The sequence below is a fragment of the Argiope bruennichi genome, chromosome X1 (assembly GCF_947563725.1).
Source record: "Argiope bruennichi chromosome X1, qqArgBrue1.1, whole genome shotgun sequence".
Classification (NCBI taxonomy): Eukaryota; Metazoa; Arthropoda; class Arachnida; order Araneae; family Araneidae; genus Argiope; species Argiope bruennichi.
The window spans coordinates 129,205,736-129,230,034 of NC_079162.1; the positions used below are offsets into that span (position 1 = coordinate 129,205,736).

General features: G+C 28.6%; 1 protein-coding gene across 1 annotated transcript in view; it reads left to right on the plus strand.

Moving 5' to 3' along the window:
- Positions 1-24,299, plus strand: part of LOC129958869 (uncharacterized) — a 47,144-nt gene that overhangs the window by 11,259 nt on the left and 11,586 nt on the right. The gene's annotated exons all lie outside the window — the stretch shown is intronic.

Here is a 24,299-nt window from a genome sequence, read left to right on the forward strand (position 1 = left end):
ATAAAGCAACTAAGCGTCTATGTTTTCAAATATATATATATATTGCTCAATATTAACTCCTGGTTTTTCTCAATGCGATAGATATGAATTTTCTTTAAACATTTTAATGAATGAATCATCATTTTAATTAGACAAGTTTATCCATATGGCATTAAAAGAAACATTTGGAATAATATAATTTTTGTGATAAAATTATTGCCAAAACACACACACACACACACACACACCTTCATATTCCGATTATTGAATATGGTATGTGAAAAAAGTTTGATATAAACTCACTTAAAAAATTTGGAACGCTGTAGAGATTTTTTAACTGTGGATAGCTAGCTGCCTATCATATCATATATATTTACTTTTGTTGTTAAATTATAGTCTCTAATACTTTATTAGAGAAATAATTGCAGTTTAATGAATTACATCGCAAAAAGTGTATTTCACATTTAAGAAAATATCATTTCAATTTGCAAATTTGCTAAACACCATTAGTTTAAAATGAACTCATATAATTTAATTACGAAAAAAGCAACTCTTCTTAGACAGACTATATTGGAGGAGAGTGGTAACATTAGCTGCTGATGAAATTACTAGATTGGCTTTAATTACTAACCAGACAATGAATTATCATAAAAAAGTAAAATATAATAAATTAGAAAATCCTGCAAATTTATTGCTACGAAAAAGAAACGATTGAGTAAATAAAATGTCGTTTCTTTTAGTATTCTGTAAAATTTGAATCGTACAAGCTATTTGAAAGCCGGCCATGCGTTCTTCCCATTATCCTAACACCCCATTATTGTAATACTAATGTTCTCATTTTCCGTAACAATTCCGCCGACAAGTGATCAAAACAATCGATGAAAGTTACATAACTTTCATCCGTCGTGTTGGTATCTTAATCAACCGACCAAAAATAGTCGGTGAAACGTGACACCTGATTCAATTGTCATCATGTCGGTTATTATACCAAACATAGCGCTAATTGCAGCTAAACGGACGGCAACAGAATCAGATGTCCGATATTTTACAGACTTAACTGTTGTTAACCGAGTCAACAAATTCAGACAGAATTCGTTTGTCTGTTTATTATTTAATAGTTTAAAGTTAGGATATAAGTTATCAGAATCTTTGATATCCAACTTTCTGCACCTCCCTAACAAAAGAGAGAAGATTTTTGTCGGCGAATCTTTTAATTCTTTCCGACGAGGAGAGGGTGGGACAAGCGGTCACTGACACAGGAAAGAAGCAATACCCTCCCTCTTGTGTCACCAACCTTGTTACTGATCTCACATGGAGTATATAATTAATATAAAAAGTAAAATACCTTTCTGGTGTTAGAAAATAATTTATTCCAATAATTTATTATTCCTTTGCTATCTATTTCGTATAACATAACCATGAACATGGGAAATGAACGACACAATTTTTTAAACTATATGACAGGGAAAGACAGGCTTTGCATAAACATTATTTAATTATCGTCGTACCACTTATTGCCTAAATGCATATTATTTATAAATTTTAAATGAGAGGATAAATATGTATGTTATTGAAATTAAAAATTGATATAAAAGTGTTAGTGAAACCATTGCATACAGCAGCGGTTCTTAACCTATGGGTCGCGACCCAAAATTGGGTCGCGAAGCATATTTCTTGGGTCGTTCTGAGTCGAACCAAAAAAGTTAGTAATACACCAAATTTCAGACATTTTAGAAATGACGACTTGAATAAATATCAACAATCGAAAATGAATGTTATTAACAAGATCAAAAAATATCAGCTGATTAAAAAGCGAGAGCAAAAAAAGTACGTGTGATGATAATAACGGTGAGAACTAAATGGAGCAAAGCTGGCGAGGGCGTACAAGAGAAGCGCGCCAAATATTTCATTATGTCAATCTTTTGGTTTTATTCGTTCGCTTTATTTACAAAATATTTAACAGGTAAGCACTTCTAACTTGAGAATAATTTTAAATACATGCTGATAAAAAAAACGATATCTGTAATTTATGATATAATTTGATAAATGTCAGCGCATTTTAGTTGTTTTAAAGTCAAAATGGATGGGGAACTCTTTCATAGCGCGGAGCGTCACATTTTCTGCCTTTTACAATACTGCCAAGTTGGGGTGAAACAGCCCTATAAGTATTATTGCCCTTTGCAACAACATATATGTGTGAGGCTGGTTTTTCGGCTCTGTGTGTAATCAAAAACAATTACCGGAACAAGTTAAATCCTGAAATAGATATAAGGTGCTCCTTGACAATCATTCAACCGAGGTTTGAAGATCTTTCAAAATGTATTCAAACCACAAGGTTCTCATTAAAACTGCATGACTTGCATTTAAAATTTAAAAGACTTAACATATGTATTGATATTTCTTTCTTTTTTTTTTTAGCAATAAGTTAAAATGTTAATTATTTTCAAAAAGTTATAAATATATTTTAATTTGGTCAATAAAAATTATTAAAAACACTTGATTATTAATTAAATTTTCCTTGGATCGAAAAGTACTTTTGTTTATCTTTATTATTAAAAAAATAAATAAAAAAATTGTAAGTTAAAAAAAATCATCATCGTAGGATTGAAGATTTTTTAAAAATACGATCTAAAATAAAGGAATGAAAAAATTTTGACTTTTTTTTGGGTCGCGACATGAACATATTTCTCAAATTTGGGTAGCGGCTTAAAAAGGTTAAGAACCACTGGCATACAGCGTAAAGGTTAGAGTTCATTGGAAATTTTTTTTATTATTGTATATTCTTCTTCTATTTTACGTTAATCTTTTCCCGCTAGTTCTAATGTGCTCCTTTTCGATATTAAAATGTCACTTTTACCTAGTATTAATTTTCTTCGTCATTTTTGTTCTTTTCTGCATATTTTTTTCTCATATTTCAAAATACATTCCTTCGAAATGTGTCATATTATGACCACAGATTGTTTTCATTGCAGCAATTTGAATGGCATGGAATTCAGTAATATATTTCGAAAGTCTCGTCCGATTTATAACCGTTACTCTGAAGTCCTTCTTTGCCTTTGGGTTCCTCGCCTACTAATTGCAGAAACGAGCCTCCTCCTACTTGTTAAGTCTGATCCCGCTGACCTCCGACTCCTGGGAACGTCGCGATGATAACGCCCGGCATAATTAAGTGCAGCATAAAAACTCACAGAAGAAAAATATCAAAACTGATGGTTGGAAAATGTTTTCTTAATGCTTGGTGAGCAAAAATAGGATAAATGGTAGGGCAATGATATTCGTGAGATACAGTTGGGAAGTTTCAAAAGATAAATAAAAAAAAAGGTGTCTTAATTTTCTTGAGTAGAAAGTGCTGTTTATTGTTTTGAAATGAGGGGAGTATTATTCTTAGACGAGTGTTTGAACAATGCGAAGTCATAAAGTTAATCTAGTCTTTGTTCTTTATCATTAGGCAGTCAGCATGCGTATCTGTTATTAGCAGCTGTTTTTTGTTGTTTGTTCTTCAACAAAGGACAAAAACAACAACAAGAGTTTTAATTCATGTGTTCCTTCTATTTATGTACATGTTATACAGTAGTTTCTCCTAAATATCTCTTCGCGAATGGAAAATAAATTCAAACATTTATCAAGCTCTATTCTTTTTCAAAAATAAACATTTAACCCTTTACTTACCGAATTATTTTACCATCCATTTTTCAAATTTATTTTTGAACCATTAGTTAAGTTTTGGTACAAACGGAATAAACTCAGGTAGAAGAAAAAAAACTTTTTTTAATTAATTAAAATAATTTAATTAATTATATAAGATTTTTAATGTTATTTTTTTGATGATATCTACTGTTTTTTATTGGAAAAACATTCTTTGTGTTCTTTCAAATACTGTTCGAAAAAATAGTCATGTTGTCTAGACATCAACCGGATTTAAACGGTACTTTAAAGTACCATCGGTAAAAAGGGTTAAACCAATTTTAAATTTAAAAACGAACTCCTAAATTTAAAAAGGAAACATAATTCGTGGATCATTAGATAACTGGTTGCTTTTCTTTTATCGGTAAGGAAACCATTAGAAATATTTGAGTTGAACTAACATGATTCTTTGTTAAATTAAAGTTCTGAAAACGATTATGCATGTGCTCTTGTCTCTTTGGATATTTCATTTATGATTTTTAGTGTGCTAACTTTAAAGTACCATCGATTTTTAGTGTGCTAATTAGACTAATATTAAGCTAAAAAGATATAGTTTCATATATTTTTAATTGCTTATAATGTATGTAGTTTTTATTTCCCGAGGAAAAGTGATCTTATTTCATTGCAGCCTTATTTTCATCCGAATGTCTCATAACAATAAATCAGGAAAACGAAGATAAATATTCAAAGTATCAATTATGTTTTTGTTGAAATAATTCTTTCGATTTGCAATTAATAAAAGCAAGTAATAATTGCTTTTCATTGATTTATTTTCTCAATCATAAAATAGCTGCATTCGAAAATATGCACATAAGCATAAGCAAACTGCAAGCCAACTCTCTAGTTTTTGAAATTCTTTAGATGCCCCTGATATAGAATTTTTTTCCGTGTCAAGATAATTCAATTTGCTTCTGCGTTTAAGTTCAAAGAATTCGTACAATATTTAAAAATTTTCTTTCCTACTTATGAAAGAAAAAAATGCTTAAACTTAATCAAAGGGATGATGAAAGCTTTTTTATTAGCATCGCAAAAATACATCCAACTCACAACTGATTAAAAAATAAAGATATGATGAGATATGAAAGCTATTTAAATATTCTTTTTCTCCTTTTTCTCCTTTTTCTCTTTTCGTTCGTTTGTAATTAGACTAATATTAAGCTAAAAAGATATAGTTTCATATATTTTTAATTGCTTATAACGTATGTAGTTTTTATTTCCCGAGGAAAAGTGATCTTATTTCATTGCAGCCTTATTTTCATCCGAATGTCTCATAACAATAAATCAGGAAAACGAAGATAAATATTCAAAGTATCAATTATGTTTTTGTTGAAATAATTCTTTCGATTTGCAATTAATAAAAGCAAGTAATAATTGCTTTTCATTGATTTATTTTCTCAATCATAAAATAGCTGCATTCGAAAATATGCACATAAGCATAAGCAAACTGCAAGCCAACTCTCTAGTTTTTGAAATTCTTTAGATGCCCTTGATATAGAATTTTTTTCCGTGTCAAGATAATTCAATTTGCTTCTGCGTTTAAGTTCAAAGAATTCGTACAATATTTAAAAATTTTCTTTCCTACTTATGAAAGAAAAAAATGCTTAAACTTAATCAAAGGGATGATGAAAGCTTTTTTATTAGCATCGCAAAAATACATCCAACTCACAACTGATTAAAAAATAAAGATATGATGAGATATGAAAGCTATTTAAATATTCTTTTTCTCCTTTTTCTCTTTTCGTTCGTTTGTAATTAGACTAATATTAAGCTAAAAAGATATAGTTTCATATATTTTTTAATTGCTTATAACGTATGTAGTTTTTATTTCCCGAGGAAAAGTGATCTTATTTCATTGCAGCCTTATTTTCATCCGAATGTCTCATAACCAACACTTTAATTATCAGCAAAACCAAAATTGCAATACATTCAGAGATACTGAATCCGTCTTTTAAATTGGAAATCAACTATGGACTCGCATACGATTCTTATGACAGGCAATATTGTTATATACCGTATAAAAAAAAAATTTCTTTGATGTTTAAAGACTTTAAATATACTTGGGTTACAAGCCTATTGTTTTATGTCGGTTTTAGTTTAATCGATATTTATTCTACGAATCGTTGTTATTAACAACAAACATATTCATAATTGATATGATTTAATATCTTTGTTACAAAAAATTCCCCGTGAGCATTTTTGTAATGCACTATTATAAATACAATATTATTTTATTTGTGTGGTTTCTAATGTGAATAAAATAAATTAAAAATATAATAAATTTCTTAAGTTCTATCAATGTTCTTATTAAAAGGGGAAACATATTGTTTTCACAACATTCATATTTAATGCATATATTTAAAAATTATACTTCATTCATTATATGCATAATTTTAAAAATTTTCTTTTTAAATTTTCAAATCTCGTTGTGCTGATTTAAAATATTAAAAATTAATTCTTGACATTGTTTATTCTATGTTGACAGACAGATAAACAATCATACTGTTTTTTTTTTCTATTAATTGTACCATAACATTTGGATTTGTAAAGTTGCAAAATTTATTTACACTATCCAGAAAAATCCCTTAATATGAATTGGCGAAATATTATTATAATATAGTATTTTTGGTAAAATCTTGGTCAAAAATGCGAAATGTAAAATTTTTCCAACAATATTAAAAGACGTGTTATAAAGAAGTTGACTCATTAGTGCTTGGATCAACAGCATGAGTCATATAAGATGTCTCTTGTACTCAGTAGAGGATCTTTTTGTACGTGCTTTTTTCTTACATTTCAGCTTTGTTACATGAATTGGTGGATTGAAATTTAATCAAATGTACTTATTAGAGAAAGATTAGAGCCTTTACTTTTAAATTTTGTTTTAATTTAAATAGTTTCATTTTTTATTAAAAAATTTAAAACTTGAAAAATGCTATTTTTTAACGCTGTTTAGCACTAATTTATATATTATAAAAGCTTTTTAATTGTACGTCAGGATTTGTTGGATATTTTTTAAAATTATATTCATAATGTTTGCAATATAGTGTGCCCATTTCAACGAAAAAATATTTCGCATATAATTGTAAATTTTATAATTATTTTTTTATAAATTTCTTTTTACGATTAAATTATAAGGAATTCCGATTTTAAATTGAATTTACTATTAAACTAATTTTACTACTACTCCATAAAAATTATATCAAGCATGACTCGCTCAATAACCAATGCGGTTAAATCCAGAGAAACAAAACTTAGCAAATTAATGTTTTAATATACTAACATTTAATAGTTATTATCAATGCATATTGATCTAGAAAAAATAATATAACGTATAACTCCTTTAGATAACCAAACAGAATATTATTATTTCCATTAAAATTTACAAAAATCAGAAGATATAAAAAAGATGAAACTGCTAATGGCTTCTAAGAGATTCATTGTTTCCTGTTTGGCTTCTAACAAATACGATATCAGCTTATTACATTTTATGAATTTATTGATATTATATTTAAGAATAAAAAGTCTCAAAAAATTTTTATTATTGTGGATTAAAGTACCATATGGTAATGAATTAAAATTGATTAAAATAATTAGTTGATAAACCAGAATAATTTGCAACGTTACAACTTAAGATTTACCTATTTCTGAGATTCGTTTTAGCAACATTGACATGCCTTATTTTATACCCACTAAAACAACAATGAAAATATATATATATATATATTCTTGTTAACGTATTACAGAGGCTTTATTTTTCAGCTTCTGAAGATTGAAAGAGAGTATACTAGATTGGTATTGTATAAATTGGTTAAAAAATTCATCCATAGAGCAGATGATGAAGTGGGTTTTTTTGGAGGGGGGGGGGGAGGTCCAAGAGCATCAGGCACTAGGAGAAGTTCACTTAAACATTTGCTCAAGTATTTTAAATCCGACTTTATAAAAAGATGGTTTTTCAACAAGCTAATTTTTTTCAAGGTAACAAGCTAATTTTCACTAAGGGAATTATAATTTTTTTGGAAATATTATCAAAATAGCATTATTATTTTTTTTTTGTAATTATCCATTCCCTCCTCAAAAAGATTTCATAGAGTCAAGTGAAATGAATAAATGCATGAAAATCTATGAATCATACAACCACCGCTTATTCTGATGTGGTAGTGATGATAAAAAAGAAAAAATACTACAGAAATTCCAACAAAAGCTAAAAAGAATTTAAATGGATTTTTAATGAAAATTTGATTAATTAATTTAAGGGTACAGTAGACACTATTAGACATTTGTGAATTTTTTACTTAGAATTATGACATTTTTTAGGTATATGTATTAAAATATAAATACGTCAAATTTCTTCTTTAAAAATTTTTTGAAACGAAATATTATTTTTTAAAAATTAAAAAAAATTTTAATTTCACAATATTTCAGAAGACTTAATTTTTAATTTTTTCTATTATTTTTTCCATATTACCCAATATAAATTTATTTAGAATAAAACTGTGCATGATTTTATAATTCCAATTAAATGCTAATTTTTTAGAAATATTTTTATCTACACGTACTGAATTTTCATAAGAATTTTATGTTTTTCGGTACTAAAATTAACTTTTAACAATCAAAAAAACTTCGAAATATAAAATGCATAACTTATTTTCTTTTAATGTTTAATAGAAATCTTTATTATCAATTCTATTGACTTTCTTCAAAAATTAAGACATCTGGAACGTTTCAAAGATATTTAAATCTAATTACACTATAACTTTGAAGAAAGTAATTAAAATATGCTTTTTTAATTTTGGTCCTTGAAATATTCATTTTATTGAACAATATATCTTATAATTGAATTTTAGTTGAATATAAACACATATTTTTGTGAGGAAACGATAAAAATAAAATTTCATGTTTCTGTCGATTTTTGCTTATTTCAAAGTCCACTGTGCCCTTAAAAGGATTAATAAAGAAACTTTTAAAAGAACAAAGTAAAAAAATATCCTGTCCCAAAGAAAGACAATTTTTACTAACGCAGAATTAGTAAAAAACTACTCTGAAGTGATAAATAGTTCAAATAAAATTGTATACCTTTATTCATTGCACAAAACAAAAAGAAAACTCAGTATTATCCAGACGAAGATTCAGTTATTGTCCATGAAAAAATAATATTATATATATATATATATATATATATATATATATATATATATATATATATATATATATATATATATATATATATATATATATATATATATATATATATATATATATCTGAAACAAATTGCAGAACTTATTAAAATACCCCACTTCATGGTTTTGAAGTATTTAAAAGAAGTATTACAAGTTAAATTCGAAAAAAGGCACGTTCTTGAATTAATATCCAAATGGAGTTAAAGGGCTCCAATAATCATAATTTAAAATAAATTTCCAAACATAAGTTATAGTGATGCCAATATCTTTTAGAGCTTTTGTGTTTCTATAAAAAATGATTGCTAATATATATTAAATGAAAAGAAGAAAGCCATATGACAACCACAAGATTCTGAATCAGAATTGTACATGAAATATCAGATATTACAAACGAAAAAATGAAGCACATTCAGGGTCAAATAAACATGTTCATCAATAGAGAAGTTCCAACTGTTGATGGAGTGTAAAGCTTAAACACATTGTTCTACAGACAATGACTGACAGAAAAGTCTGCAATGCTGGAATAGGAACAACATCAACAATGAGGTGCTACATCTGTGGACTCACGTCAGAAGACTTAAGTAAGACTTCCTGCTTAAATAAATACGCTAAATTTTCCTGAAACCTCTGATGCTTTGAAATTTGGTGTGCCAACTTTGCATACATCCAGACGTTTCGGTGAATCAGTTCTTTATTTTTTGTACAAAATCCTACTAAAGAAGTGGTATTTGCAGTTTCCACTTATGAGCAGTAAAAAGTTCATTTTGTATCATATATATTTCAAATAAATGCATGCATAGTATACCACGAATTATCTAAGCTTTTCTAGTATAAAATAATTCAACAACAATGGTTTTATCTTGAAACAACTGAAAAAAAAATTTAACCGTGATTTTACTACATATACTCAAATGTGCGATGTTCCTTCAGTTGCTTTGGCAATAATATGCAATTTCAGTATGGTCATATAAAAAGCATTAGTTAAAAAATTTTCGGTCCAGAAATATTTATTTAAAGTTACAAATGTTTTCGATGGTACTTTAATTTAATATAATATTTTTATATTAAATGCAGTTTCAAATAGATTGACGAAATCTATGTTCATAAACCTCAAATTGCGAAACGTAGATTGTGAGAAGGATATTCATACAGAGATAAAAAAGACGATGAAAAGGATGATGATTCAGAAGCTTAAAATCCCTGAATTACCAATTCATATAATTTGTTATATCAATTCAAGTTAAAGTTTATCGCGTGACAAGCTATCCGTAAATGTATTTTGAGCTGCTTCAGAAAATTTTTTTGAATCCTCTTAATGCCAGGAATCTTAAGAAAGGATACAATTACTTCTAGAAAAGGAAATTTTTTATTTGGTTGTTGATTGTCAGCATTCCAGTGGGTTAATTAATCATTTTAAAATAAAGGGTGCTGTTTTGTGACTGTTGGATATAAAAACAAAATATAGATACGTTTTCGGCATCTAACTGCGGAGAATAGCTTTATTTGGACACAGATGGAACTACTCCAGTAATCTTTTTTTGCTTTGCGTATCATCTAAAAATACGGAAGTTAAATCTCCAATGCTAAAAATGCAATTGATCTACAATGGTTAAGTCTATTCACTGTACTTAATTTTCGAAGTACAAGACTAAATCAGAAACAGTATTTTTTTTAAAATACAAGTGGGTTGGGAATGTGAATAGACATCAAAAAGAGTTTCAATCGTGTCAATCCATTAATATTTTATTTTATTGATGAAAACTGCATGCCATTGATGAAAAAATACTTTTAAAAATTTCCAGACGATGAATTCACAACCTATTTAAATGGCATGATAGAAATGGAGTGATGGGTATTTGAAAGAGCTGAATATCCACCCTCCCACTCTACATCACATCAGTTCTAACGGGTTTGATTGTCCGACTGAATACTTATCCCCAGCCGATCCTTCTCGCGCTGGAGGTACTTTTCATTATGGAAGTGGAGGTAACTGAACACCACATCATTATTATACCAACCAGGATATCTAAAATCTGCTTACTTATCCGGAAACTTCTTATTCATGAATTTGTGACGCTCCTCTGTGAGAGCATATATATAGGGAGAAAAAATATTCAAGTTATCATCGATTAAGTCGATAGGAGCTTCATAAACTTTTTTCTGTTTGACTCTTTTTTGGTAGCAAAAGTTTCCGCTACCCTATTTCCATTAGAAAAATATTGTCGATATAAATTAAATCAAAATCCATTATTTATTAAATTTTGACGAAATATTTTAATTAACTACTTTTACTTACAAATATTGAAGAATCTGAAAGAGAGACAGTTTGAAAATCTTTCTATCAGATCCAACAAAGGATTGCACCCCGCGGTTTAAGATTTGCTGTAGACGATGGAAGCCCAAATATGAAAGACACTAAAACAATAATTACTGAGAATTCTGTGATTTTGCCAGTTCTAAAGTAAAGGAACCAAAAGAAAAATCCGAGAATTATAATGAAGCATGATTTGGAATTCATTTGCTCAATGAAGCATCAAATTAACTTTTAACACCAGATCGCATATTTCATCAGCGAAAGCGGAAGAGTTCATCATATTTATTTCGCTTTTCTTTCACTCAGTTAGATATTCTTATTTGTCATTTATTTCAATCCTGCATTCAGACACTAAGAATTCATTTTTATCTTTTGATTGTAAATGGACGAAGAGGATTGTTAATTATTAACATTTAATTGAAAGCCCAAAAATGCTTCTTATTATTTCCCCGTCAAGTCAATTCCTTTGTTTTCTATCTCATGAAAGACCTATCTGTTATTTTCAATATATCTTTTGGCCTACATTACTTTACAGAAAATTTGACAGAAATTTAACCCTTAATATGGCATAATTCCGGGGCATTGACAAATAAAACGTTTTAGGGTTATATCATGATAAACTGATGATGTAAATACTAAGACATCAAAAGTTCGTTGATTTGCGTTTTAATTTATGAAATAAGGAGTGGTAAATATACTTACCAGAAATCGTTCAGGGAAAACTGAAAGTGGTAAACATACTTACCATTGAGCGTTAAGGGTAAAAAAATCATCGAATATTCATTAGTAAGCATGCTTACCACTCTATTGCAGGTAATTTAAAAAACTTTATATAGTTTTATTTAGTTAGAAATCATAGAATTCAAATTCAGTAATATCTTACATTAAAGTTTGTAGCTCATTTTGCATTTATTAGACTGGCTCGGTGGATTGCTACAATGTATGAAAATAAAACTGTTGTAATCTGACTCAATTTTATTAATAACATCTTGTCCACGTTTTGCCTTAAGAATTAAACTTAAATATTGTAAACTACAGTATTCAAATAATCAATGCATTAAAATTGAAGTCAAAATATGCATAAAATCATTAACATGAAGATTCCTAATTTTAAGAAATTCCATCAACAATTTTTCTTCATTTTTAAATATGAATGTTGAATTTAAATTAAATAAATTCAATAACAAATAATAATAATAATTAAATATAAGAACATCTTAGACACAAGGAACACAACACAATGGTTTTTCATGTCTGAAAACTTTTTCAGGAGTGGAAATTTAATGACAAACGCTGAAACTTAATGTCACTAAGAAAATCCTTACATCGTGAACGAGCAGTGGTAAGCATATTTACCACTTTTGAATTTAAACGATACTTAATTATAGACTTTATGTATTTTTAACTATTAACGTCACTCAATCGAATTTTAAGCATCCGATTACGATATTTATCATTTTAAAATACTTATTTGAGCCCTCATAAAAATATTTTATAGGTGGTTAGAATATATAGCGATGAACTATAAAGAGTTAAGCTGGTTCAGTTCGATTTGCTCACCCATTAGTGGCTCTCGCGTTGTAAACGTGCTCGAATTTAGGTTACATTGTGCAATGATCCATTTTGACATAATTTTAAATTGATTTGGAATAATTTTACTAAATTGCTGAGTCCAAATTTTGCATTTTTTAAATGAATTGGTACTTGACATCAAGTGTAAGAGCATTCTTCACTGGTTATTGTTATGTTTTAAACTTGGATGAGTATAAAAAAAAGTGCCTGCTTAAAAAAATTACCATTCATGCACTCAGAATTTCAGACATTGAGATTATTGTTCTCCTCGATACGATTATTAGTTAATAAAAATAATAGTTTGATCTACATTCAAAAATAATAAGTTTAAAAAAGAAAATTGTAATTAAAAAATAACTAATTTTTAAACCAATTTTGTTAAAAGTTTTTCAATTATATTTCCTATAGTTCTAAAAAAGTAAGGAACCGCAGATTTTCTTAAAAAAAAAAAAAAAAAAAAAAAACGGAAGTGTAAGTTAAAATAAATACACATGTGGGGTCACTATTTCCGTATTTATTTTCAATAAAATTTTATTGAGCAGTATTTTAAATTAATAATTACTTAACATTAAATATTTATTGTTTTCATTTATTTTGAAATAAGAATTGAAAAAATGTTTAAAACCTCGTTTTTAATATCTTCTCAACCCTTGCTGATGCGCTTTTTTATTGACATTTGCAGCAGCAGGAAATGGTACTGACCTTTACAATGTAAGACATATCATTTAAACAGCAATTTTCCCACAGATTGAAAGATTTAAAAAGATCATTGTTGAATCGAATTATTAAGTTCAAAATTAAGTAAACTGATTTTTCAATTTACATTCTGAAGAAATGGGAATGCTACAGCTCTATGGTATCTATGCACACTATATCTTGCATACAATATTTTGCTGAATGCGATTGTCAATATGCACGACTGACAATGCAATTGTCAATTTCGATTGAATGCAATTGTCAGTGTACACACTCACAACTGTTGAATGCAATTGTGAATCTGCAATTGAATGTTCTCGGCTTACGTCAAAAAGTCGAACGTTCCCTAATTCTGAATCTACAGTTCCACAAAATTCTCCATTTCGTGTGTTTTAGTCTTTTGGAAAAATGTAGATTCTCTCTGCATTTTTGAATAAATGGCTTTTGCTTATAGTCTTATTCAGAAACAATAGAGTACCATGCCTTCTTTATTTTTTTAAAATATTGCTCTGTTACTTTTATACTTATAGGTTTTTTTTAAATTTACAAACTTATGTTTCGTCACGTTTATAACTACTATTTTATGAATTTTATTGAGTTTTTCTAAATATGCTTTAATATTTAGTTAAACGCAGCATAGCCAAAAGTGATAAACGATAAAATCACAATAAAACAACGATAGTGATAATATTAATTCGTTTAATTCAAGTATAATTTGGCATTTCACTCATTATAGAACCTATCTTTCTAGCAGTTTTATTCTCTTGAGCTTCGCTAAATGGTATGCCCTGGTTGTTTCTTTTTTATAATTATGAAATACGTTAGGATTTTTTACTTAATGTTTGTTCCGTTTTATGTAAAATTTACGATGCTAAAAACAGAATAACCATTTCGTAAAGCTGTCATATTTATGCGATGTCACATTCGTTTTGAACTGTGCTATAATACTATGGGAATCTTTAAATAATCCATGTAGTGCTTCAAATATTTTTCAAGGTTACTCTATACAAGGGTGTGTTTACAAGTTTCATTTCAAAATATGAAAGAACATGAAAGGTGGAAATGGTTGGGCTATCGATTACTCGATGAGCCCTTAGTAGCTCTTCACAGCTCTAGAGAGCGAAGTATCTGATGCCTGGAGCAAGCAGTTACAATTAATGTGACAAGAGCCATTACAGTATAGCTATTACTGATTTTGGGTCCATGAATTTTAAGTTTCAATAAAAGTCTACTCAGCTAATATTTTGTAGTATTGTCAACTAATATTTGGCCATTTTCACGTCATAACATATTTCTTTTTCTAAGATTTTTGGACTCAACCATTAAAACGTGGGTTCACATATATTCATTATTATACCAAAATGACAAATTTGCCAAAACATTTGTATAGGTTTGTTACATCTGCTGTCAAATTGTTATTTGTGATATGTTATAATTGTATATTGTCACAAACTACTTATATGTCACTAGAGGTTCCAGCTGTGACATAAAATATCAGATGTTTTGATGTATGGGGTTTTTGACATACATAATTTTGATACAATAGCGACGATATAAAATAGAGAATGATTGTGTAGTCTTTTTTAAAGGATATAAATTTCTCATTATATTTCACTAATCAACTTTTAGCACACTATAGAAAGTTTTAAAACGCTTTAAATTTATGTAATAATACTTTAAGAAATAAAAATCCCTTTGAAATATTGAATTTGAAATTTGAAATATTTTGAAGGTAAAGGATTTAATCACATTAAAAAGAATAGGAAACTCTGTTGTCTCAATTTTCTAAACTTAAAATCAACATGGCTCTTAAAGGAAGTAATATGCTTATTTATTTACAGAATGCATTTATTTATCTAATCATGAAAGTATTTGTTTTAGTTCCTATATTTTAATTGCATACGACATCAAATTTTAAAGAAATTATTTGAAATTATAAAATTATTCTTATAACAACTACTTCAGCCATAAGAAACCATTTAATTCAGTATTTAGTTTATATCTGCAGTTTAGAGGTAATTAAGAGAACTAAGAGACTTTATTTTTATCATATAGAAGTGTGTAACTAGTTAAGAGTTAATCAGAAGTTGTCTGACAGAGTTGTGCCATCAGTTATTTTTACATTTAATTTAACATCGTCTCTGCTATTTTCCGAACAGCCATACGTCTGGTGTAAAAACACAGCTGTTCATCAGTTGTAAAATAATACGAAGTTTCGTTGAAGTCTTTCGGTTTTTTTTTTTTTTTTTTTTTTTTTTTTTTAGAGATCAAACGTCGACGGAAGAGGGATGATTGGTGTGCCGTAACTACGCCAGAGCTAAATAAGGTTATGCTGTGCCAAACACAAGAAATAATTGTGGCAAAGGTGAAAGCAGTGAATTTAATATCTAAATCAGGGATGGGCAGACTTTTCCAGAGTATGGGCTACTTCTAATTTTTTGAAGTGTTGCGGTCCACCCAGTGACGTAGATCTACAATATTTATTATAACTTAATAATAATACGTAATATGTACTTGCCTACATGACTACAAACATAATAGTAATTGCCACAAATATAATAATATCAAATGATGCATTTAATATTAAACAATTCAAAATACATTAAAAAATAAATCATTTTCATCTAAAGTTAGTTCTCGTAGTTATAGTTAGAAGATTTAGTCTGCATACTGTAAGTCAATTTTGAATATCTCGGAATATAATTACTAACTGCTAATCTTGCTCTGGTTTCTAAGTTGACGTCTGTGAGACGGGAAAGATATGTTATAATTGTATTCATTACTGAAAATGCAGACTTACACAGGTATGTTGAAATAAAGAACGATGTTAAATGATGTGCAACTTTTTAAAAATTATGATTCTTTACTTCGTTCATTAGATTCCAAGAATTATTTTAAGTTCTAAACTACGCGCTTTTTAAATTATGACATTTTGTAGGAGAAAACTTTGTTTTCCTCAAGAGGTAAAGATAATATAATTTTCCATAAATATGTTTATTTTAGTATGTTTTTGTTAGGTCTTAGTAAAGGCGGTCACCCCAAAATGTCTTGGCTGTCCATCGGTCGATCACGATCGAATTAATGCCCACTCCTGATCTCAGTATTTTAAAATGAAAAAAAAAAAAATCTTCAAATTTATTGTAAAAATGTATTTTCGAGCTTGTATAGTCAGTAGCAAAACATACAGAGTTTCCGTAGTTTGTTTTGGCTAAAACGAGTATTAAGGTACATGACTTTTACATTTAAGTTTCTTGTACAAAAATCTTAGAATTTGTTTTTTTCCGAAAGATTGATAGAAAATAAGTGTTTCTTCCCGCATTAAAGTATACAATATTCTTTGGTTAATTACTTGGATTGATGTTGCGTTTTTGAAGCTATTTCGCATTCCAAACTATAGTCACATCATCAGAGCCGATATAATCTATTCAAATTTTCACGCTACTTCAGGGATAGAAAACATGATCATAACATGATTAGCAGCTTTCAGGGTCGCAGACAAGAGAAATCTCTGGAGAATAGGATTTCGACACACAAATCTGAGGTTCGAAAGCCGAAACCCTCTCTATCGCAACTTCCCCTCTCCCGCCTCTAGCAAAAATCGGAAGATAGAGTTACAATTTAGCTCAGAAAAGATTGCTTTATGAGGAGTTAACTCTTCCATTCAGTTAAATATGATGTATTTAATCGCTTGACATACGAATTTACTTAACTTCTTAATTAGACGACGCATTTTATTTGGGACAATTATTATTGTTTTAATTCCTATAATAATATAGGGGCATTTGAGCTAATGACGCGTTTCGAAGTGATTTTTGCATTGTAAATTACTTGACATTTTCACTGAATTGCAGATTTACAATAAAAAATTCCATAATTTGATGCAGCTGAGCTGTAAGTTGTATTACAAAATATGATACAATAAAAATATAATTACATACCACAATCACACAAATACGTATGATTAAGTCCCTTTATACCTGTTATATACCCTCGCTGAAGTTCTGCGAAAATAAAGAATATTAGAAATTAGCGAGAAAATTAGAATAAAGTCTCACAAGATCGACTGAGCTCAGATAAATTTTTAAAAATCATGGGATGATATATATATATATATATATATATATATATATATATAACAGATATTTTTCACCGGGATGCATAATTCATGTACAAGCAAGAAGCAACGAAGTATGTTAATCTACAGCATGACACAAGAGCGCACGAAATATTCATCCCTATGATTATATACTGTGAGATTCGGATAGGGATTTCTTTACATGTGTTGATTTAGGCAAGGGGGAAATAGGTAGTTTTTAAAAGAATTTGTTTAGGTTGGCAGATTGTTATCCCTTCAATCGGAGCGTGAGAACCGCTGATGCAAGCATTTTTACAGAACTTCTGTTGCATTCATTAAATAAAAAAAGTGGAAGTGAATTAGGAAATAAGATAATATTTTAGAATGAAGTTAATATGGGTTAAATTAAGATAAAACTTTGGAAGTTAATTAGGATTTAAATTAGATTTTAAAATATCATTATATATATATAATCGCGATTATGATAAAATTTGTATCCTTTGCTTATAGACATTGAAGAATTTGGCAGCAAAATTTGCTGCCATCATTTTTGTCGCCCCTAAAATCCATAAGCGCGTCCCCTTTGGGGTCGAGACTCTTACCTTAATAAGTTGTGAATTCTAGTGATTATCTTCATATCTTTTTTAACCAGATTCCTCGTTTGAATAGAGATTTATAAACATAGAAAAATGTCCCGTGGTTAAATATGTGCGTGAAGAACGCCATAAAAATTTCCCACCTAAATCTAACTAGTTCCAAAATGTGCTACGTTGAATGTAATATGCAATTTGCTGGTGAACCTGCCAATCAAGTGGCAAGTGTTCCGTTCTATCCTAAACCAATCATCCGATTTCCTACTGGGCAGGATCATCGATTCGAATGCATTACTCTTGTTTTGAATTTCAAATGTTCAACATTTCATTATGAATCGCCAAGTGAATTCCTTATAAATAGTTTAATTAGCTGGATTCTGGTTTGACTTCTTATTTTCGGTACGAATGGAAGGAAAACTAGTTTCTTTAATTACTCTTGTTTTGTAATGAGTTCAAGTCGCGCTGTGCTATAGTGAATACTTTTAACAATATTTATGCCCTTATCAGGATTATGACAGTGCTCACATTAATGCTCTAAAAGTATACTGAATGAATGATTTATATTGGAATTGTATTTGCACATGTACTCCATTAGTTAAAATCCATTCTTCTCATACATACTTATAAGACAGAAGTATTCTAAAACTTGATTATTGGTCTAATTTATTGCAATTTTTAAAAAAAAATCTATTTTTTGCATAATTTATAGAAAAAATGTTGTTTTAAAAAATTCGAAGAGTAGAGAGAATAAAATGATTAAATGAAGATATACAGAAGAGTTTCTGAAACTTCTCCCAACTGCGTTTTTTTTTTTTTTTTTTTTCCAACTAAAAAGAAATTGGAACCTCAGACATATATACATGCATGAAAAAAATAAACGTAGATTATAATATTGATCTTTGATTGATGAAAACAAAAATACTTTTACGAATTAATCTTGCAGATGTTAAGTAAATGCTTTAAGCAAATACATTTTCCATTTTGGTTAAAAAAAATTAATAGAAGCAGAATGTTTCGCAACCCCTACATTTTTTGAGTCCAAAATCAATGATGAAAAAAATAATAATTTTATTTTTGATAAGTAAAGTAAATATAAATAAGCATATTTTTTTTATGGGGCCTGTCTTAAAAAAATCAACGAAGGAAAGGATGTTCATCTTCCCACTTTAAACAAGTTTTCCTTCAAGGTGAAAGAAGGTATGCGTAGGAGCCTTCGATCTCGGTCGGACATTTCTTAAGAGTGCAACCCACTCATGAAAGAAACACTTTTCCTCTCTGAAATGTCTTGCTGTGTTCTTCTGAAATAAGTTATTCGAAAATTAGAAAAACATTATTTATCAGAACTATTCTCTCTTTATTCCTTTAAACATTAGAAGAAAACTTTCATTACTTTCATTAAATTTCCGTGCTCTTAATTTTTTAGTTGTTATATAAAAAAGACAATTTATCAACCGCACTTTTATTATAGGTAGTTTTTGTTTTAATTATTTACCTTATTTTTTAGTCTTTAATTTATAATTCATTTTTATAAATATTAAAATCGTTTTTTTCCCCCTGAAATTCACTTCCAGGTCTTGCTACTCGTATAAAACATTTTGAATATTTAGGATACTGAATTCTCATTGAGTTTACACGAGGATACAAAATTTCCAAATAAAGCAAGCTGGAATTACTAACATGAAGCAAGTTAAGTTAAATAAAAGTGTGTAAAATGTATTTAGTTAAATATAGGGATTTTAGAAAAGCTCTTTTATTAATATACTAAACTGAAGATTTGTCATTTTCTACTTTTATTCTTGAAGTCTGTTGTTTATCAAATTTACTATTAGATTAGAACGGATTCGAGGTTCTATTTTATAAACGATTAGCAGCGTATTGTCATCGAGAATATCCAATTGTAAGAAATTCATACTTCAAGTCATCAAGCAGTGAATTAAAAGTCGATTACAAAATTCTTTCTTCAAAACAAGAAACGAATCAAATTAAATAAAAGTTTATAAAAATATTTTTTATGGAAGGGAGGGAAAAAAAAAAAAAAAAAAAAAAACGCTGCGTTTTTACCATCGGCTTCATAATTTGTGAATCAGGACTCTGAGTAGAACGTAAACCAGACGATTATCACAGCGCTTTCTGTTTCAGTTTTTTCAATATTTGTTAAACAAAAAAATGGTTGCAAATTCGTCCTGATTTGAAATATACCATTAAAATGGGATGAATTAATATTCAAAATTGAATTTTTAAAATTATTTTTTGTTAATGACTGCATTATTTATTTGCCAGTTTTAGAAGTGGAACAGATATTTTTTGGACCAATATAGTAGGATTATTTTTGGAAGAAATAGAAGTTTTTTTTGTAATGCTGAAATGGGATCGCAAATGAATAAAAATTTAATCCTAATGAAAAACTTTTTATTTTTTCTATCCTCGACACCATTTTGGTTAAAAACAAAGGGAGTTGCCGTAAAATACCTTTTTAGTTGTTGTGCTATGTCTTCCTGAAATGTTAAAGTTTTTTTTAAAGAACTTTATACATAATTTTTAAAAACATTTTGTTGCATTATACATATGACAACATTTTATGAAAGTCAAATTTTTATTGTTCCATAAAATCTTTAAATATAATGTTTTTCTTCTGTTTAAAATATTTAGATTAATAATCAAATGATTGAAACTTTATTTATTGTAACAAAAGTAAGTCCATTTTCTTTGTTCTGTCAGTTTTTTAAAATTTAGTTTAGTTTAGCTTAACTATATTACATTATTTTTGTTATAAATTAAGAATATTGGGCAGCAAAATAGTAAAGAAGAATACCAAAAATCCTTTTTCATAATGTAACCGTTAAAATTAATCATAAATATGATCATGGTTGACTGATTAGGCTGCTCTAAATCTTATTTTGAAAAGGTGCCGATCTTCAAAATTGTGGGGTATAAGTCAGGGAATATAACATCCCTCCATGCCCCTGCAACTACAACTTTTAAGGTTATTTAACCAGTTAATTGCTAAATTTAGTTTTAAAAGTTCCGCACGCAGTGCATAATCAAAATCAAGCGATAACGGGTATACACGTCGAATGCAATACAAATGGCGGCATAATAAATTTTGCGAACAAATCATAGTAAAGCGAAGAAGATTTCATTTTTACTAGATTAAAAATGAACAATTCATTGTTGAGAAAGATATAAAAAATTTAAAAATTACTAAAAAAATTGCTAAAGAAGCAAAGGTAAGTATCGATGATGAACTTACATTTAGTCGAAATTCGTATTCGTATTTAATTCGTAAGGCCGAGGGGAGTGCTTCGGAGCACAGTGTGCTATGTATGTTGTGACACAAGTGATTTTTCCATCTTACAACACGATAACGCTAGACCATATAGAGTCCGGTTGGTAGAAAATTACCTTCTTGAAAAGATTAGAATGCATATTGGTTGGCCAAACATTCTCTCGATTGAATATGTTTGGAATGCTCTCAGGAGATGTATTACACCCATCCCTTCAATCTTTCAGGATCTTTAAACTGCCTGGACATAGCAGTGAGGTTTTGCTGCAAAATGAATTAACAACACCCTCATTTGAAGCATGGAACATCTGTATCATTCTGTATAATAGAGATTTATAAAAGTGCTTATAGAAGCTGATCGCATATTGAACTAGTATACTATGTGTTTGGTATCTTTTCATTTTGTGTTTTTTCAGAGAGAAAAAAAGTCTCTTGCTTTTCATTTGTGTCTAATTTATTAAATTTTTTGCTCAAATTTCATCAAATTCCAATCAAAAGAAATTCACTCGACACATCTTATCTGATTTTATCCTTCATTTTTGAAAAATAGTGTTATTTGAACGAGTGTCGTTTTGCAACATTTATGCTAATTTTATTAAAAAAGGAATATTTATCTTCGGTTGCTTACAGTGTTTGAAGCTGCTTTAATAGATTTATGATAAGTATGCCTATTACATCCGTTGATTCCGACAAAATTTGTTGAGAATAGAAACTATATAAATATAAAAAATATTTAAAATGAAATTTTTTCCTGATTTTGCATATAAGACTTTACATTTCTGCGTTTAATTATCCCACCTGTCAGGGGTCTTCAATCTAATGTAGCTCTTTTAATGCATAATTCTTGTTCTTTTAAATTTTATTTAAATTAAAAACTTTTGCAATTTGAATTCTGTGGATTTTTGGATCGACATAATTGGAGGAATAGGCGTCTTCGAACTTAAATCTTTAAAGAAAACCCACGAATCTGCCATCTAGTTGGAAAATGAAATATTGCTATCATAGAATTTTGAATAACTTTCTTGGGAAATACAGCAACAAAAATATCGATAGAAACTATTTATAGTTTTTATATGTTATGTATATATTTAAATTTTTGAATTTAAATATGTTAAACTGATTATAATTATTTTAAATCTCCCCATCATGTTTTACAGAAGAAAAATGATAATTTATATGCACGAATGTTTTAAATCACTTATTTTCCACTTTAAGAATGATGTCTTAGATTCATAACTATGATCTTTACACACTAAGAATAAATAATAAAATTTCAGTGGAATTTATTACCGGGCATTAAGAAAAGCAAAAATAAACTTATTTTAACTATTACAAAACACATGTTTAGGCTCAAATTTCAAAAGATATATTTCATAATTCAAGTTTTCTAACTTATAGCTCCTTAAATTTTATCTGAGTAAATATAATTTAAAAGCAAAAAAGGAAAGTTTACGATCGCTGCATCAAACCAAAAACTACAACTTACTAACTCTCATGCACAATGTCATTCATTTAACTATATTTTTAAGCATTGGAACCATTCATTTTAGTTTATTTCAAGTCTCTTCAACTCCCCCCAAAGCGCCTATAACCTTTACGAAGGCGTATTTCTAAACAAACCTATAGAACACACCCTTATTTGCATTTGAAAAGTTTGAAACTTCCTTTAAATTTGAATTACTTAAAGAAAGCTAGTTGAGCCTTCATGTAAATATCAATTTGGTGGAGTACTTTAAACAATCCTACGGAATCGACCCAAATTAAATTGTGAAGACTCAACATTTTCTCAAACTCGAGTTTTTCAAAATATTTTTGCATCGGGATTTGAAAATTGTATCTTGATTTTTTTAAATCGTGAATTCTGTACATCGTGCACATTGTTTCCGATGTTTACAACGCCTTTCTATAAATGACAAAAACTACAATTCTTAGGAGGATCTTACTGGCAGGTTTGTTGTCAATAGAGAAATGTACAATAGACTCTCAATATCTTGCACTACACCAATCCGACGTTTTAAGACACTGACCATGGAGCGATGTAAGCATTGGGCAGCTTCGGATTATACTTTGTAATAATTATTATAAATAATACTAGCCACTTTGACGACCAGCTGGTTCTCCCAAATGATTGTTTTTTTAGGCTGTTAAATAATTAATATGGAAGGCTTTTTTTTCTAGAAAATTCCATCCTGTTATATGATGTTACTGAAAACATGAATTCAATTGAGTCAGTTTACTGCCACTTAAAAAGTGCATATATTACAAAATAAAAATGGAAATGATCATCTTACCACGAAATTAAAAGCACGCTTTTGAATGTTTTGATGACTGAATTAGAATTCCACCATAATATTTTAATAAATATTGTTAAATAGGTCAAATTGAGTAACAAATTGAAATCAGAAATATTATTAAAATTTAGGATGAAGTTGTATGGCAATGGAAGTGATATCATTAAAACGGTAATTTTTTGAGTCTTAAGATAATACGAAGTCTTTTTTTTTTTTTTTTTTTTAAATAAATGTTTTGGAAGATATGAAGAGCAATTTCCATAGGCAAGTCATAAAGATTACCCATTAGGCGACATTTAAATCTATTTTTACGTTCGACTAAACTTTCTGTTTGAACCTTATTTCTTGATTTCTTTTGTATCTTCATTCATCTGCCTAAATAGATTTTTGGTGACACTTCGAACACTCTCTAGAACATTTCTAAAAATATTTTTCAGCTCCATTGATTAGCTAAGTGAAACTAAATTCAATGCAGTCTTAAAAACGTTTCATGTTAGGGAAATAGGTATCTTTTAAAAGAATTTGTTTATCTTGACAGATTTTTATTCCTTCACTCGGAGCGTGAGAACCGCTGATTTAAAAAATTTTTACAGAGCTCGTGAAGCATTAATTAAATAAAAAAAGATGGAATTAGATC